Genomic DNA, 6,589 nt, shown 5'->3' on the forward strand with positions numbered 1-6,589 from the left:
AGCCCACCGACGTCTGCAACTTTCCGCGGCTCAGGAAAAGCTTACGCTGACTGACATCTGTGTGCGTGAGGCCGCGCTGATGCCAGGTGGAGTCAGGTGCCCTCCCACCCCTCCCGTAAGCGGCTTCCATGCAGGCTTCTCGGGGAAGTCACAGCACCCCGGGAGCAGACTTCCCACCGCCTGCCCCAAAGCCTCTCAGCACCGCAGGCCAGCACACGCCTCCAGTTCCAACTTGTTCGGTCTCTGCTTAACTGAACTTTTACTTTCATTCTTACAGATCAGCCTTTACGGCTCAATACTCTCTCTCCAAACACCTTCTGCAACACACAGTTAAACTACGGTTTGCCTTCTAAATGACAATAACTACAGATTGGTCTCCCGACTGCCAATGGCACAGGCTGGGCCCCTCAGGCGACCCAACCGGCCGAGACCTCTGCAGCGGCCGAGACCTCTGCAGACGGCTCGCTTCCACCGCAAAGGCAGTGAGTGTCCTTTTCGTGAGCTTCCCCTTCAGAAGGCAGAAACTCCACTTCAGTTTCCTCATCTATCACCGAGCTCTCTTCAAGGTTGCAATCTTGCAGCTCAGCAATGCTGCCACTTTATCACCAATCTCAGCACTGGGGCGAAGAGCCCCGTCCCAGACTCCCAGCCCCCTCCGGCCAAATTACCTTCAGCTCATATTTCAGCACACCCTTCCACGACCACTGTCCTGTGAAGCGATCTGAGCAGTATTGCTATTTCACATGTAAATGAAGATACTGAAGCACACACATGGACATCATATGTTACATCCCACACATTATAGAGTACACACGCAGCTATGGGACACGCCGTGGAAGCACTGAGGGGCCCCGCCCGCCCGGCCCACCTGCTGTGGAGTGAGAACGAAGCAGGCCCCGCCCTGTGAACACTCCGCTCAGCAGGGGCAGGGCAGGGCTCACGCTGCAAAGGGCCCGAGGACTGCGGTTCTTCAGGTCACAATGTTACACAGGAGAAGGAATTAAAAAAACAATTTCTTGCCGGGACCGGTTTGGCTCAATGGATAGAGCGTCGGCTTGGGGACTGAAAGGTCCCGGGTTCGATTCCGGTCAAGGGCATGTATGTACCTTGGTTGCGGGCATATCTCCAGTGGGGGGTATGTAACATCTCTCTCATCGATGTTTCTGGCTCTCTATCTCTCTCCCTTCCTCTCTGTATAAAATCAATTAAAAAAAAATTTCTTTACTTGAGGGCCACATAATCTTTCCCAAAAACAATGTGCTGTATCTTTGGAGTCCAAAGAAAGAATCTAATGTGAATACTTACACTAAATACAGAAAGAGTTGAAATAACGAAGCCACTCCTTTATTTTTAAGCTTTATTTTACCACCCTTATCAAACGGACACCAGAAAGCATATCAACAGTGCATCTCATGGTGGGTCAGTTTACAACAAAACTGAACAAGGCAACTGTGTTCACAAAAGTTGTCAGAAAAACTACACACAAGACACTCAGCGGCCACACAGAGCCCGTACTCCGGTTCGTAGGAAAGTGGAAATAAAGGCTCTTTGCTACTCAGCAGGAAAGCGGTTTTTAGACTCGAGTAGAAATGACATAGGGATCTGAGGAAGTAACTTCTCAGCACCGACCCAGCGACATCCAGTCCCCTCCGTCCCGAAAAACAACTCGCGACAGACGTCACCAGGAACAGACCCGCCCGGACCCACCACGCTTTCCGCTGTTCTCAGCCAGGCCCATCCACAAGCTTTCAGGGTGCTGCCTGCTCCCCAGCCATACTTTCCCATCCCCACGGCGGGGACGCGCCGAGGGAGCGCGGCAGGCTGCTGCAGCAGGCACACGCGCGAGCGCCACCTCCCGAGGGGCCGAGGGTGCCCGCTGGCCTCGCTGGGGAAGCCTCCCACCCCGACGGCAGCTGTGGGGAGCGCACAGGATGGCCAGGGACTAGATTTCCCCCGAGCGCAGAATGGGGCGTGACCCTGCGGGAAGGCGGGCGCTCGGGCCTGCAAGCAGGTGTGCGGACGTGCAGCTCAGCTTTCTCCTAGTGAGCAGACGTGGCTCCCTCCCACCTGCCCACCTGCAGGGGAGCGTGGGTCCGGCTGCCCCGGGCAGTCTATCCCTGGCTTACAAGAGCGTCCTGTGCACTGAATGCACAAAGGCTGCACTTCAACTATTTATTTTAAAAATGAGGACAAACTGAGCAAGGCAGTCAACCTGGTTCCACACACGCGTAAAAGAATATCCTGGGTGGACTGTAGAGGAATGTGCAGAAAGGTAACGGACTATGCTACCAGCCCCAACAGGGACCTGAAAGAAGACACCTGTCACACCCTCCATGGGAGGTCACGGACCCCAGCCAGGAGCAGCTGTGCCCTCATCACTGTTGCTGCCTCTTGCTCTTCCTGCTCTTCCTCAGCGGCTGTGGAGCCCACGCAGCACAGGAAGGGCTGCGGAGCACAGCTCTGCCGTCCTGACGTCTCACAATTTTGGGAATCACCTAGCAGCAGACAATTCCAAACTGGGGTACGAAAGTGCCTACAAACAATTCTCTTGCCGACAACCCAAGTTTCTGGTAACAAACAGCTCTAGTGTTTACACAGGTTTCCCAGAAAGGAACAGAAAAATTAACAATTCAGTTTGGGCTTTTCATTTTATTCCAGATGTGACTTATTTTCATTAACAAAATAAGCTCCTTTCTGCACGAGGATTAGTGGTCATAAGGCAAATAAGACAGAATGCTTCCCTTTGCCTTGGAGTCAAAGTGCTGGAACCCCCTCCTAAGCACGTGTGGCTGGGGAGCGCCGCATCCCTGGGACACGCACAGGTGGGAAGGCCCCGCGGCAGGGGTTCCCCAGGAATGCCAGCATTCACAGTGCCACACGCACAGCTGTCACGACTGTGACAACTGTCTAACAAGCACAAGCAAAGCAAACTGGAAACACCAGTCATCGCAGAAGCAGTGCCGGGACAGCCAGAGCGGAGCGGCAGGAAGACGGCGCAGCCTTCCCATGAGAACACAGGCGTGCCTGCCGCCTGCACGGGGAAACCTCAGGGCTCGCTGGCTTACAGGCCATTTTTCTAGACCACTGCTCCTACGGACTTGCAGCAGAAAGAGTGAAAACTGCTCTGCCTTTTTAAATACTCCCAGCACCTGTGCGCTGTGCACCACTGTTATGAATCTACTGGTCAATGGGCAATTTAAACAAGCCAAAGGATAAAGCAGGAGCTAACAGACGGGTGCGCGGGCAAGGGAAGGGAGCTGGCCCACCAGCACAGCCCTCGCTAGAGCGCGGGTGCTGCAGAGAGTGAGTCCCTGCGGCCTTGCTGCCGAGAAATGCTGTTCCGACGGTGCGGGCTCGCGGCTCCGTGAGACCAGAGAAAGCAGCAGTCACACGCGCCTCGACCCTCTGGAGGCGAGGGCGCTCCCTGAGCACCTTGGGAAAGATGCCTCCCAGGTGCCCCCTTGACCAGAGCTACATGAGCGGCAGCAGAGCCAGCGGGGCAGGACTGGGGAGCCCGGTGGAGACAGGAACTAGACCCGAGGAAGAATCAGACTCCACCCGGGAGCTCCGGCTTCCTAGCAAGTGTGCTGTGGGGGGGAATTAAACACGATAGGGCTAACGCACACCAAAAGGTAAACCACGGGAACTGGGCTTTTTACTGTGACTCCACCAAAGGCTATTCTAAGAACAAGCCAGGGGTGCCACTCCGTCACCAGCCGGGAGCTTTCTGCCAATGAGTGCCAGTGTTTCCTGGAACAAGGCACTTGCTTAAACCTGACACCTGCTCACCGCAGATTAAGTGATCCACGTGTGCCCCCCCCCCAACAGCCACCCCATATCCGGCATGCCAGCCTGGTTCCTGAGCGAGTCTCCCCAACTCTCTCACCGGAAACAAACTGTTATCAGTTACAATGGTGTTGGTTTTCATTAAATTACCAAAAACAACGTGCCCCTGCTGAGTGTAACTGGTACAGAAATTATAAGACGGGCCTCCCACTGTAAGTGAAAAGTAAGGCCTAAAGGGAATCTGCTGCCCAGCGTGAGGGGCCTGCATCTGGTCAGTAAGTCCAGCCCTGAGCCAGGGCGGCGTGCCTCCCGGAGAGGTGGCCTGTGCTCGCAGGTGAGATCCGGTATCAGAGGAACCGCCGAGGGCAGGTCTCCTTCCTTCTCAGCAATGTTTCTGGCAGCATTCCTTAAAATAAACCTGCTCAGAGGTTAAATATAAACCAGCACAATGGGCCTTTACAACAATGGTGAAAGCCAGCATGCCAGCAGCTGGCAGTGTGTGCTCCAGGCCAAGGTGTAGCGCAGCTTCGATCAGGACCAGCAGAGGGAGCTCTCAGGGCTGCGGGAGGACAGTCAGGGGGAACACCAGGCCCGCAGGCACCTCCGCTGTGGGAGTCTCAGTCTCCTTCGGGGCGAGTGCAGCCTGGTTCTCCTCTTACAGATGCTGCAAAGCTGGGAAAGCACTACCTGCCAACTCCAACATCTGCCAAACAACGCCAAACCCAGTTACAGGTCTTTGGGCAAAATGTACCTCAAAACCATGAACAATGAGAAGAAATGGGGGGAGGGGGAGTGAGGAAGAAGGATGGAAGCACAGATGCTAATTCAGCAAAGAAAAACTACCTGAGATCAAATTTTCCCAAAAGGGTCAGGGTTAAGTGACATGACCCCTCACCTTTCAAAAAGAAAATTTCTAGGTTGTTAATCATTTCAAACAATCTAAATTCATGCATATATTTCACCCTAAAAGAATCATGAAAAGGGCATCTTTGAAAATATTTGGTTGCAATTTAAGAAGATACTAAAACTGGATTTCTGATCCTGTGAGAAGAGAATGTCTTTGGTAGTAATGGGCTAAGAGCTAGGAAAGAACTTAAAGCATAGGAGGCATCTTTTTCCACTTTGCGGCTTTAATACAAAATATTTAATTCAATAAAGGGTACTCAGGCTCACCAAGTTCTCCTCAGCTCCCTTACAATCTAGCCAGCATCTTTCATAGCGGCCCGCGTGTCAGCCACCACATACCGTATTTTTCGGACCATAAGATGCTCCGGACCATAAGATGCACCAGTTTTTAGAGAAGGGAAATGAAGAAAAAAAGATTCTGAAACAAATAGTGTCCTAAAATATTTTATGTGCATTAAAACCCAACATCACAGTCATAAACACATGTAATCAACCCTGTAAAGTAAACAGCAGCATTTAGAACCATTTTAGAGCCGGGCAAGCACACAGAGACCACAAAGAGCCGGGCAAGTAAAAAAACTTTTTTTTAAAGTATATGTATAGGCTATATTTGGACCATAAGACGCAGGGACTTCCCCCCCCCCCACTTCTGGGGGAAAAAAAGTGCGTCTTATGGTCGGAAAAATATGGTAACTGTCTGCGTGCACAGCACTGAGACGAGAACTGAGGAGCTGCGGGGTGCAGTACGGAATCAGAGCCACTGCCTGAAGCCACTGCAGCGTTGATGCTAAGGACTTGGGTTTTGGTGGTCGGGACAGGGAATGTGAGGTTCAGTGCTCACCTATTCTAGGCTTGCCCTCGAAAAGAATTCACTGCACTCTGTGTTCATCAGCATGTACAGAAGCACCAGGCTTTTCACCACCAGGGAAGCTACCACCCGCACAAACTGATGTCTTAGGGCTGCGTAGGTCCCACCGTATGGGTTTCATTCTCTTGAATTAGTACTGGAAATCAAGCCGATAGTCGGCCTCTGCAAGGGCACAGAGCAGAGTTCCTCCTCCAAAGGGAAGGGCCGTGCTGACCTGCTGACTTTCCCCAGGACCAAGCCGCAGCCTTTGCAATTCTGCACCAGGGCGCACACTAAGACGGCCGGGCTCGGGGCACACAGTGGGGCTCAGGGCGCACACTAAGACAGCTGGGCTCGGGGCGCACACCAAGACGGCCGGGCTCGGGGCGCACACCAAGGCGGCCGGGCTCGGGGCGCACACCAAGGCGGCCGGGCTCGGGGTACACACTAAGACAGCGGGGCTCGGGGCGCACACTAAGACGGCCGGGCTCGGGGCACACAGTGGGGCTCAGGGCGCACACTAAGACGGCTGGGCTCGGGGCGCACACCAAGGCGGCCGGGCTCGGGGTACACACTAAGACAGCGGGGCTCGGGGCGCACACTAAGACGGCCGGGCTTGGGGCACACAGTGGGGCTCAGGGCGCACACTAAGGCGGCTGGGCTCGGGGCGCACACCAAGGCGGCCGGGCTCGGGGCACACAGTGGGGCTCGGGGCGCACACCAAGGCGGCCGGGCTCGGGGCGCACACCAAGGCGGCCGGGCTCGGGGCGCACACTAAGACAGCGGGTCTCGGGGCGCACACCAAGGCGGCCGGGCTCGGGGCACACACTAAGACAGCAGGTCTCGGGGCGCACACCAAGACGGCCTGGCTCGGGGTACACACCAAGGCGGCTGGGCTCAGGGCGCACACTAAGATAGCGGGTCTCAGGGCGCACACTAAGACAGCGGGGCTCAGGGCGCACACTAAGACAGCGGGTCCCGGGGCGCACAGTGGGGCTCAGGGCGCACCCTAAGACAGCCGGGCTCGGGGCGCACACCAAGGCGGCCGGG

The sequence above is a fragment of the Pipistrellus kuhlii genome, unplaced genomic scaffold, assembly GCF_014108245.1.
Source record: "Pipistrellus kuhlii isolate mPipKuh1 unplaced genomic scaffold, mPipKuh1.p scaffold_m20_p_80, whole genome shotgun sequence".
Classification (NCBI taxonomy): Eukaryota; Metazoa; Chordata; class Mammalia; order Chiroptera; family Vespertilionidae; genus Pipistrellus; species Pipistrellus kuhlii.